This window comes from Peromyscus leucopus, chromosome 13, assembly GCF_004664715.2.
Source record: "Peromyscus leucopus breed LL Stock chromosome 13, UCI_PerLeu_2.1, whole genome shotgun sequence".
NCBI classification, from domain to species: domain Eukaryota; kingdom Metazoa; phylum Chordata; class Mammalia; order Rodentia; family Cricetidae; genus Peromyscus; species Peromyscus leucopus.
The window spans coordinates 56,957,948-56,970,370 of record NC_051074.1 but is presented as its reverse complement, the minus strand read 5'-3'; positions in this window follow the sequence as shown (position 1 = coordinate 56,970,370).

The following is a 12,423-nucleotide window of genomic DNA, read 5'->3' as shown; positions in this document are numbered from 1 at the left end:
AGTGCTGGGATTAAAGGCGTGCGCCACCAACCCCAGATTCCTTTTCTTTTTTTAAAAACAGGCTAGTGTGACGACTCTGCAATTGGGAGCACTGGCTGCTCTTCCGGAGGATCTAGGTTCAATTCCCAGCACCCACATGGTGGCTCACTACCAAAAGGCAACTCAGGACCAGAGGATCCAGCACCCTCTTCTGCCCCACCCCCACCCCCAGGCGCACATGTGGTGCTCAGGCTTACATGCAGGCAAAACACCCGTACACATTAAATAAAAGGAGTTGCAAAATAAAAAGACAGAATCTTGCTGTCTGCCAGGCTAGCTTTGAACTCACTACATAACCTAAGCTGGCCTCAAACTCATGACAGACCTCCCATCACAACTTCCCAGGCGCTGTGGTTGCAAGCCTGTGCCAGCCCAACTCAATTAGACCTTTCAACTCATCCAAGTGTCAGAATTCTGGGGAGACAAATCATTATTGCTTACAATCTAAGCTGAATAAAATACACCTCTCAGTGCCTAAAAGCAATGGGGAAATCTCATTCATACTAACTAAACCCTTTCAGAGGGCCACCAAGGAGCATCTTTCCTGATCTCCCAGACTTCCATTCAATTGGTTACTCCCTAATGGGTTATAGTTTCTTTAAATTTGAGTTAGGGTCTTGCTAATAGCCCAGGCTGACTTTGAACTTGAAATCTTCTCCCTAACCCTCCATATGCCCTATCCCCAAGAGCTAGGATCACAGGCGTGAGCCACACTTGGCTGCCGCTGAAGGATCCTTTTAAAAAAAATCTTCAAATGTCTATTGCGAGCTAGTCTGTTGAGTTACAGCACATGTTGTGATCTTACAATCCCAGCGCACAGGACGTTGAATTCAAGAATAGCCTGGGCTAGATAGCAAAATTCTGAAGTAGAAGGGGAAAAAAAGTGTCTATCTGAAAAGAAACTACATCTGGGGGAATTTTTTTAATATATTTTATTAATCATTGGAGCATTTCACACATTCATATAGTGCATTGTAATTATATTCAAACCCCCATCTTCTAATTACTTCAGCTCTACCCTCGCCCCCTCGGAATGTTGTGTCATCTTTTTTTTTTTTTTTTTTTTTTTTTTTTTTTGGTTTTTCCTGGAGCTCACTTGGTAGCCCAGGCTGGTCTCGAACTCACAGAGATGCGCCTGCCTCTGCCTCCTGAGTGCTGGGATTAAAGGCGTGCGCCACCTACAAAGCCCAGTGTGTGCTGCCCACGTACTCACGGGTGTGTGGACATCACTGTACTCACAGATGTGTGCACATCACTGGTGTTCATGTACTCACAGGTGTGTGGACATCACTGGTGTCGTGTAGTCACAGATGTGTGCACATCACTGGTGTTCATGTACTCACAGGTGTGTGGACATCACTGGTGTCGTGTAGTCACAGGTGTGTGTGCATCACTGTTGCACGGTTGACCCACCAAGGTCCACGCCCCTAAAGGAACCTGACTCCACCTCCGCCAGCGGCCATCAGCTGTCAAAAGCTCCTGGCTCCCTGGAATCCTCGCCCCCACCCATGCTGTGACACTGACAAGCTTGTCCCTGTGCAGGCTTGTGTAAACAGCCACTGCTGGTGAGAGTTCAGGAGCGCGACTGTCCTGTGGTATCCAGGAGTCACTTTTCACCCTGGCCTTCCAGAGAGAGCTTGCTGAGCGGGCAGGGAGTGAGCGGTCCGTGGTGTGGAGATGGGTCCATCCAGGACGGCACTTCCGTTCCCATCGCCGCTTGGTGAGTTTGAGTTTTAATACCTTGGGAACAAGTGGTCACATTGCAGCCCTCTTGCAATTCCTAGTGTGATGTGAGTGTGCAAGGAAAGAGACCGTGGCTGCAGGGGGGGGTGGGGTGGGGAGGGGAGGTGCAATTCCTAGTGTGATGTGAGTGTGCAAGGAAAGAGACCGTGGCTGCAGGGGGGGGGGAGGTGGATAGCAGTGTAACTCAGTAGGGGGTGCATACTAAGCATGCTTGGGTGTCTGGGTTCATCTGAGGAGGACCCCAGAACCAAGAATGTCCATTTTGAGCCGCTCAGATGGAGAATGCACAGAAGTCTGAACATAAAACACGTTAAGCGCTCTTCTCTACTGTTCTTTGTGCCAAGGAAACAAAATGTCCAGAAGAATTGGGGAGGAGGTAGTTTTGTTGCGAGCCCCAACTTCTACCTGGTCTGTATGGTGGACAGTGACCTGCCTGTGGTCTCCCTGCCCCTCTCCTCCCCTCCCCTCCCCTGCCCACTCCCCTCCCCTCCCCTGCCCACTCCCCTCCCCTCTCCTCCACTGCCCACTCCCCTGCTCTCCCCTCTCCTTCCCCTGTCCCCTCCCCTCCCCTCTCCTTCCCCTGCCCACTCCCCTCCCCTCCCCTGCCCACTCCCCTGCTCTCCCCTCTCCTTCCCCTGTCCCCTCCCCTCCCCTCTCCTTCCCCTGCCCCCTCCCCTCCCCTCCCCTCTCCTTCCCCTACCCCCTCCCCTCCCCTCTCCTTCCCCTACCCCCTCCCCTCTCCTTTCCCCTACCCCCTCCCCTCCCCTCTCCTTCCCCTGCCCCTCCCCTCCCTCTCCTTCCCCTGCCCACTCCCCTCCCCTCCCCTTCCCCTACCCCCTCCCCTCCCCTCTCCTTCCCCTGCCCACTCCCCTCCCCTCCCCTTCCCCTGCCCCCTCCCCTCCCCCTCTCCTCCCCCTCTGTCTTGTAACATATGTAAGCCATTCACTTTCTAATTGTGAATCACTGTGTTTTCAAGGCTCATGTTACTGTGTTTCAACTTCCAGGCTCTTTCCACCCCCACTCTTAAATGAGCAATAAGACAAAGAAGGAGGCCAGTTGGAATTTATTTTCCTCTCTCCAAAGCAGATGTCAAATCCAAACTTTTAAAATGAAGAAACGGTAGAAGCATTAACTTTTTGCTTCAGAACAACTGTCCTCTTCTCCCCTGGTTAAGTCCCAGGCCTCTGGAGGAACCCTCTTGGTCTCCTGTCCCAGGGTACAGACATAGTTGCCTGTTGCCACAGACAGCCGGACAGACAGACACATGCATGTGCATGCTCTCTCTCAGTCTCTCTCTCTCTCTCTCTCTCTCTCTCTCTCTCTCTCTCTCTCTCTCTCTCTCTCTCTCTCCTTTTGGGGGGCACACCTGTGAGGGATTTGCAATAGGTAGATCCTCTTTAATCTGGAACTTGAGGTGGGAAGACACACTTTTAATCTGGGCCACACTTTGTGCTGGAAGTTTTGCTCTTTGCCTGCTTGCCCTCACCTAGCTAGCAAGTCCATTCCTTCACTGGCATTAGAGGCTACTTCTTTGGGATTCCAGCATCCACTGAGGACCAGCTGAGAAATCCAGGCTAGTGGACTGAGCAACTACTGGATTCTTGGACTTTCTGTTCACAGCCAGTCATTGTTGGACTAGCTGAACCACAGCCTATAAATCATCCTAATAAATCTCCTTTCTATATGGAGAGAGAGATGCATTCTATAAATCCTGTTACTCCAGAGAACCCTGGCTAATACAGTGCCCGAGGCCAAGTCATGCAAGGCTCATTTAAATTTTATAGGTCATTTTTACTACAGCATCCGGAGCCTCTTATTGTCCGATTTTGTCAGATTTCAACAAATGAAGTGTGATTTTGCTGTGAAGCTGCCTAGAGAACAGAAACGATTGCTCAAGAGAAACCCAAGCAGGCGAGGAGCGCAAGCCTAGGTCATATCCCTCCTAATCATCTCCTAAAACATCACTGGCGTCTTTTCTTCCTCCTTGTGAGGAAATGTGAAGCGTCAAGGCCTGAGTCGGAGCCACATGGTTTTCATTTCCTGGCCTCCCCCGTGCACACAGGAGGGCACTCAGGACACCAGCGTCTACACATTTTTCTTGATAGCAAATGAGGCAAAGAAAGTCAATATTCTGCATGCATAGCGGCCCAAAGAATAAACAGCATCTGCCCCCAGATTTGCCCTGACGAGTCACAGTTAGGGACACTTTGACATGCTCTCACCTTGGCTCTCTTTCTAAACTGGCAGGTTTCCTTGTTTTCATGTTATAGATGAAACTGCAGCTGCTGGGAGAGGAGAGCTGGTCTTCTCACAGATGAGCCCCGATATGTTATCCAGCCCAGGGGTCAGCCCTAAGCATGTGTACATAAAAGTGACACTAAATGGGACATAAATATAGGAATAGATATTGATGCTTGTAAAAATAATTGTAGAAGCAGTCAGAATTTGAGAGGGAGTCGGGAGAAACGTGGGAAGAGTTAAAAGGGAGAAAGGGTGGAAATGATGTAAAGAGAGAACTTGTGGATGAAAGTTATCAAAAAGGAAAAAACCGCCGGGCGGTGGTGGCGCACGCCTTTAATCCCAGCACTTGGGAGGCAGAGGTAGGTGGATCTATGTGAGTTCGAGGCCAGCCTGGGCTACCAAGTGAGCTCCAGGAAAGGCGCAAAGCTACAGAGAAACCCTGTCTCGAAAAACCAAAAAAAAAAAAAAAAAAAAAAAAAGGAAAAAACCGTAAGTTTAAAAGCTCCTATTCACGATAGCTTCAAAATAAAAGGCTGAGGGCTAAACCTAACAATGAGGTGGAAAGAAGTTCTGTGGTAGAAATTTCAAAACACCGAGGAAAGAAATTGAAGAAGACAGAAGTCGAGCATGGCTCTCAGGCTTATGGATCGGCAGAATTCAAATTGTGAAAATGGCCATGTCACCAAAAGAGAGCTTCAGATTCAAGACAATCCTCGTCAAAATCCTCATAACCTTCTTCACAAAAAGATAGGAAGAAGAAAAAACCAAGCCTAAATTTCACACGGAAGCACAAATGATTCCAAACAGCTAAAACAACCCTCAACGGAAAGAGCGAAGCTGGAGGTGTCATAATACCTGATCTTAAATTATACTCCAGAACCACAGGAACAAGACCAGCAGCACAGTGCTGCTACAAGATCAGGATGGGATAAAACAGAAAAGCCAGAAAGAAGCCAGCACAGCCACAGCTACCTGACTCTTAACAAAGGGGCCAAAAACACAGGTTGGAGGAAAGACAGACAGACAGACAGCCTCTTTAATAATGGTGCTGGGGAAAATGGATGCTCGCGTGTAGAAGAGGGAAATTGGATTGCTCTATCTCACCCCATACAAAAGTCAATTCAGAATGAATCAAAAACTTTAATATGAGATCAGGAACTCTGAATCCACTAAATGAACACATTTCAAGATATAAACAAGGACTTTCCAATAGGACAGGAAATAATCCCAAGAATTGCATGAAATTTAAGTTTCTGACAGGGAAGGGTGGGAGTGATGTAATTATGTTATAATTTGTTTTTCACAGCTGAGGACCGAACCCAGGGCCTTGCGCTTGCTAGGCAAGTGCTCTACCACTGAGCTAAATCCCCAACCCCATAAATTTTTAATTAAAAAATAGTAGTGAGTTTTTTCCTAGGGTCCATCTAGTCTCAGATTCCTACCCACTTGAGCAGCATCAGGTATGAGTTCCGTCTCGTGGAGTGACTGAAATCCAATCAGAAAGTAGCTGGTTACTCCGGTAACACTGTGCCACTAGTGTGCCAGTGTGTCCTGCAGGAAGGTCACTGCTGTAGCTGGCAGGGTTTGTAGCTGGGTGACTGGGGTGGCTTGAATAGGAATGGCCCCCATAGGTTCACAGATTTGAACGCGTGGTCACCAGCGAGTGGCATTATTAGGAGATGTGACCTTATTGAAGTAAGTGTGGCCTTGTGGGAGGGCATTTGTCACTAGGTGTGGGCTTTGGGGTTTCAAATGCTCAAGCCAGGCATAGGTCTCTCTCTCTGTCTCCCTCTCCCTCTCCCCTTCCTTCCCTCCCTGCTGTCTGTGGATCCAGATAGAGAACTCTCAGCTCCTCTCCAGCACCATGTCTACCTGCATGCCACCATGCTTCCTGCCATGATGATAATGGACTAAATCTCTGAACTGTAAGCCAGCCCCAATGACATGTTTTCCTTTGTAAGAGTTTCCCTGGTCATGGCGTCTCTTCACAGCAATAGAAACCCTGACTAAGACAGGGTGACAGGGTTTGTAGCTGGTGACTGCTTTTCTCCTCCAGTACTATGCAAAGTACTTCCAGAACCATGAACACCAGTCAGTAGAGGTAAAATTTCTAGTTGGGTACTAGCTCGATTTCTCCATGTCCAGTGATGTTTAAGTGGTGTCTTCAGCAAGAGGACCTTTATCATCAGGTTGTAGAGGTAACCAATAGCCTTGACAGTAGCCAATGATGTTTGGGGATTTCTATGGAACCCTTTTGGCCAACAACTCAATAAGATAAAACCCATTCCTGGTACTGGAGGTTTTAGTTGATGATTTATGATAACTAGTTGGAATATTATGTCTCCTGTTACTTGGTGACCTCCGTTTAGATTCCTTTCATATATGTATATATTTTAGGGAGCCTCCACAGTGGTAAGTCTCCATATGGCTTTTCTTTTCTTTCTTTTTTTTTTTTTTTTTTTTTTGTTTTGGTTTTTTGAGACACGGTTTCTCTGTGTAGCTTTGTGCCTTTCCTGGAACTCACTTTGTAGACCAGGCTGGCCTCGAACTCACAGAGATCCGCCTGCCTCTGCCTCCCGAGTGCTGGGATTAAAGGCGTGCGCCACCACCATCCGGCCTCCATATGGCTTTTCAAAAGACCTTAGTGTTAGTGTCTCAACCTTCTTTACACTGCCCTGCTACCCCTCCCCTTTTAATCCTCATGTTTTACTTCCCCTTTATAACACAATGTTCTGTTTCCCCTTCTTTAGAAGATTATCTCCTCCTCCCCCCCACCCCCCCATCCCTTACTAGCTACCTAACATCTGTAGTTATTCTGATCAAAATACACATTTCTAAAGCTTAGAAGCTAACATCCACAATACAATATTTGTCTTTTTGAGTCTGGGTCACACAACATCACTCAGGATGATTGTTTACAGCTACATTCATTCACTTGTAAACTTCATAGCTTCATTTTTTTAACAAATGAATAATATTTCGCTGTGTAAATGTACCACATTTTCATTATCCACTCATCAGTCAAAAGACACCTAGGCCATTTCCATTTTCTGGCTCTTATGAATAGAGCAGCAATGAACATGGATGAGCAAGTCTTTCTGTAGTAGGATGTAGAGTCCTTTGGGGATATGCCCAAGAATGGTACAGCTGGATCTTACTGTAGATTGATTTTCAGCTTTTTGAGAACATACATGCTGTGGGATGTCTTTCTGTATGCTGTGAATATATGTTGCTCCCATTGGTTAATAAATAAGCTGCTTTGGTCTATGGCAAGGCAGCTTAGAGGCAGGCAGGAAATCCAAGCATAGATACAGGAAAGAGAAAGGCAGGAAGAGGAGACACTAGCCTGCCACCCAAGGAACAACATGCCAACAGATCAGTAATACCACAGCCACATGGCAATACATAGATTAATAGAAATGTGTTAAGATGAAAGATCTAGCTAGCAAGAAGCCCAAGCCATAGACCATACAGCTTATAACTAATATAAGCCTCTGTGTGTTTACTTGGGACCGAGCGGCTGTGGGACTGGGCAGGACACAGGAAAACTTCCAACTACACAGCTACACTGCTTTCCATGGTAACTGTATCAGTTTGCACTCCCACAAACTGAGTAAGTGTCCTCTTTCCAGCATCCTCACTCTTATCATTTGTTTTATTGATTTTGGCCATCTGACAGAAGTAAGATAAAATTTCAATGTAGTTTTAACTTGCATTTCCCTAGTGGCTAAAGACATTGACATTTATTTTAAGTGTTTCCCAGGCTTTTGTGTTTTGACTGTTCAGAACTCTGTTTAGTTCTAGACCCCCATTTTTAAGTTGGGTTATTTGTTTCCTTGATGTTAAGATTTTTTAGTTCTTTGTATATTTAATAGATAACAACCCTCTATTAAATGTATAATTGGGCCAGGCGGTGGTGGCACACGCCTTTAATTCCAGCACTCAGGAGGCAGAGCCAGGTGAGTTCAAGGCCAGCCTGGTCTACAGAGTAAGATCCAGGACAGGCACTAAAACTACAGAGAGAAACCCTGTCTGGAAAAACAAAAACAAAACCAAACAAATGTATAATTAGTAAAGACTTTCCCTTACTCTGTAGGATGCCAGTTTGCTTAGATGATGGTGCCCTTTGCTATACAGAAGTTTCATGCAGTCCCATTTGTTAATAGTTGCTTTTAAAAAATTCTGCACAGCAATTGATAAAGAGACAGCCTACAGAATGTAAAGGAAATTTGCCAACTATGTATCTGACAGATTAGTCTGGCAGGGCAGTGGTGGCACACACCTCTAATCCCAACACTCGGGAGGCAGAGGCAGGGAGATCTCAGTGAATTCAAGGCCACCCTGGTCTACAGAGTGAGTTCCAGGACAGTCAGGGCTACACAGAGAAACCCTGTCTTGAACCAACTCCCTCCAAAAAAAGGAGATTAATATCTAGAACCTATAAGAAATTTTATAAATTAAGCACAAAAATATAAATAGATGAACAAATATAGTGAAGAAAATTTTCTCAAAAGAAGAAATAAAAAAAATGGACCAAAAAATACATATAAAAACTGTTCAACATCCTTAGCCATCAGGAAAATGCAAATTAAAATTACTTTGAGATTCTATCTCCCCCCAGTCAGAATTACAAGATGGCTCAGTGATTAAGAACACTTACGGCACTTGGGAGCACAGGCCCTGCCCCTCACCCGGGCAGCACAATAGAGCCAAACCTGTTGGCTGAGGTGTGGGTGAGCCAGCCCCGAAGTTGTGGGCATGGGAGAGCTGCACTATTACTCATCTGTCATGTGGTGGCATGGGCAGGGGAGAGATACCCTCCCCCCACCCACCCACCCACCCACCATCGCCTGAGGCAGATGGAGAGCTGTCCCTGCCCCTCATCAGCTGCAGCACTCAGGAGAGTGGCCTGTGCCTTGCCTGGACAACACAGTAGAGCTGTCCCTGATGGTGTAGGTGTGGGAGAACTGCCCCCGGGGATGTGAAAGCCAGAGAACTGGCTCCGCCTCTTGCTCGTGGCTATAAGGGGTGAACTAGCCAGGACAGTGCTGGAGAGCTCCCCCTGGTGGTGAAGACAGGGGAGAACTGGAGAGCTGGAGAGCTGACCAACTACCGGGGCCCAGAACCCCAACGTCCACCCCATCTCTGATCTGCTGGAGCATTGGGATTGGTTCTGCAGACCCAAAGCTGCAGGATCTCCACGACACAGGGCGGCAACAGGATGTCCAAGGAGAGTCCCAGGGAGGGCCCAGCATGGATGGTGTAGCAGAGGCCAGGGGCCTTGGAGTGGACCAATGATTCTTTGCGATAAACGCCTGCCTGTAAAAATGCACAGATAAAGGGGTTTACTGCGTGACTTTGTGTGTCACACTGCAGCTTCCACGATGAGAATCTCCCTTTCTCCTTTTTTTTTCTTCTTTTTTCTCTTACATTTTATTTTGTTTTATTCTGGGGGATGGGGAGATGGGTGGGATCAGGAGGCATGATATGGAAGACACAAAGAATAAATAAAAAGGAAGTTGAGAGAGAAAGGGAGAGAGGGAGAGAGGGAGAGAGGGAGAGAGGGAGAGAGGGAGAGAGGGAGAGAGGGAGAGAGAGAGAGAGAGAGAGAGAGAGAGAGAGAGAGAGAGAGAGAGAGAAAGCACTTGCTGCTCTTGCAGAGTATCTGAGTTCAGTTCCTAGCACCACATAGTAGCTAACGACTGTAATTCCAGGTCCAGAGCATCTGACGCCCTCTTCTGGCCGCAGATGTCACTGCATGCATGTGCTGCACATACATAAGGCAGGCAAAACACCCATATACATAAAAAAAAAAAAGAAGCAAATGTTTAAAAAGAAGGAAAGAAAGAAAAACTAAACAACAGATGCTGATGAGGATTCAGGGGAAAATAAATCCTTACACACTGCTGGTGGGAAGGTAAACTACTTTAGCCTCTATGGAAATCAATGCTGAAGGTCCTTAGAAACTCTAAAAATAGACCTGAAAAATGACCCAGCTTTACCACTCCTGGAAATATGCCCAAAGGAATTGAAGTCAACATGCCACAGATAACCTTTCACATCCACGTTTATTGGTGTACTATTTCCAAAAACCAAGATATGAAATTGACCTAGATGCCCATCAGTAGATGAAGGGATAAAGAAAATTATTACATGTACACTGTATAATTTTATTCAGCCATAAAAAATGAAAGTATCATCTTTTTAGGGAAAGGGATGGAACTGGAGGTAAGTTAAGCAAAATAAGTCAAACCCAAAAGGACAGATAATGCATGTTTTCTCTCACATAAACAACCTGTATTTTTAAAATATGTACATATAATGTGGTGTGTGTGTGTGTGTGTGTGTGTGTGTGTGTGTAAGCAGAAAGCAGACAATTTGAGGGCAGAAAGGGATCAGTGAGGCATAGGATAGGAAGGAGAGAAAGGACAGTGGGGGCGGTATATAAGCAAAGTACAATGATGCACGTATGAGAATGTTATAAGGAAACCCATTATTTTATTTAACTAAAATTAACTTCAAAATTGGGGGGGGTCAATGTAGGGGCTGAAGAGGTGGCTCAGCTGTTAAAAGTGCTTGTGCCCGGCAGTGGTGGCACACACCTTTAATCCCAGCACTCGGGAGGCAGAGGCAGGCGGATCTCTGTGAGTTCGAGGACAGCCTGGGCTACACAGAGAAACGCTGTCTCAAAAAACAAAGTACGTGTTGCTCTTGCAGAGGACCCAGGTTCAGGCTCCCATGTAGTGGCTCACAGTTGTTTGTTAACTCCATTTCTGGGGGATCTAACGCCCTCTTGCCCTCTGTGGGCACTGCACACATGCATATACACACATGCTATCAAAATACTCATACATGTAAAATAAAAACAAATACATGCCTTTGTTTTTTGAATCAGTGTCCAGCAGAAAAGGGGCTGTGTCTGGGAAGGAGCAGATGAAGAAGTGCTAAAAACAGGCTCTCGAGCCAAACAGCTCACCTGTGAATCTGGACTCCCTCACCTAGACGCAGTATGATGCTGTGTGGTCCTTGGGGGCTTCATCCGCATCAGTGCTAGGCACAGAATATTACCCGCTACCGTTCGACAGAGTCTGAAGGTTTATAAATTATGTATGGTCAGATGCTGGCAAAAAAAAAAAAAAAAATAAGCACTCAATTTTTAAATAACTTTGTAGTAAAATAGAGATGATTGTCTATATTATATTTAAATGTCTTTTGTTCTTTTAAAACATAGATCAAAAATATTACATATTAATTATTCAATTAAGAAGAATACACCGTTCTTGGCAGCCTTTTCTGGGGCCGTGTTCTTCTCAAATGACTCACTGTCGTGCCATTCAGAAGGGCCAAGCCTTTCTTTTCCTGGGTGTTGCTGCCCCCTGTCGGAAATTAAGCGTCCTACAGAAATCAGAATGCTTTGAACAAAGCTTTTCAACAATACAGCCGCCTCAGTCTGGGGGTGAGCCCTGTAAACAATGATTTGCTTGAAAATATGTCTACTTACTTCCGTGCTTCCAATTTCCTACACAACTTTCGGCAGCAGGAAATAATTCAGGGGACAGCTTTCACACCAAGTCCCTGGGCATATGTCCCCTTCAAGAAAGCTGGTGCCGGGGATGGGAGGATAAGCAGGGGGTCCAGTCCACGCTCCCACGGCATACACAGACCAGCAGAGCAGACACTTGAGTGAAGAGAAGCCTGAACGTGGAGTGATGAGCAGTGTGGATCCCGGCGCGGCCGCATCTTAGAGCCCCAGACCACGTACCATCAAGGGAGCCTGTGTTAGAACCGGCAGGGGCCAGTCAGGTCAAGAGGAAGCCATGGTCCTTTCTGAAAAGCACCACTTGAATGTGCCAAGGCAGGGCAGCCAGTTCAGGCAACAGCCAGAGAGGAACTGAGCTGGGCATAGTGACGCACACCTGAAATCCCAGAACTACGGGGCTCTGGCAGAAGTCTCCAGTTCGAGGTCAGTTGGGGCTGCTGGGTGAACCTTGTCTCAAAATCAAATACAGAGGATGTGTTTCTGTTGGTAGAGAGCGTCCCTGGCATGTGCAATGCCACTGTTTCAGCTCCTGGTACCACAAAAAGGTTTTTTTGTTTGTTTGTTTTTGTTTTTTATTCTACAATACCAAGGGCCAAAAAGGCAGCGTTAGCAGTTAAGGGAGTGTAGAATAATACTAAATGTGTTCATTGATGGAAGTATCGGCTTGGGGTCAAACCAGGGCCAGCTGATTAGGTGCCACTTCTCAACCTCTCAGAACAGAAATCAATGTCTGCTTCGGAAGGCTATTGTAAAAAATAAGTGAGCAGTTATTTTTTTTGTAAATTCTAAAATTAACAAGCATTAACATATGAACCGGGCTGTTACTTATTAAGTGTAGATTTTTAATTTTTTATTTGAAC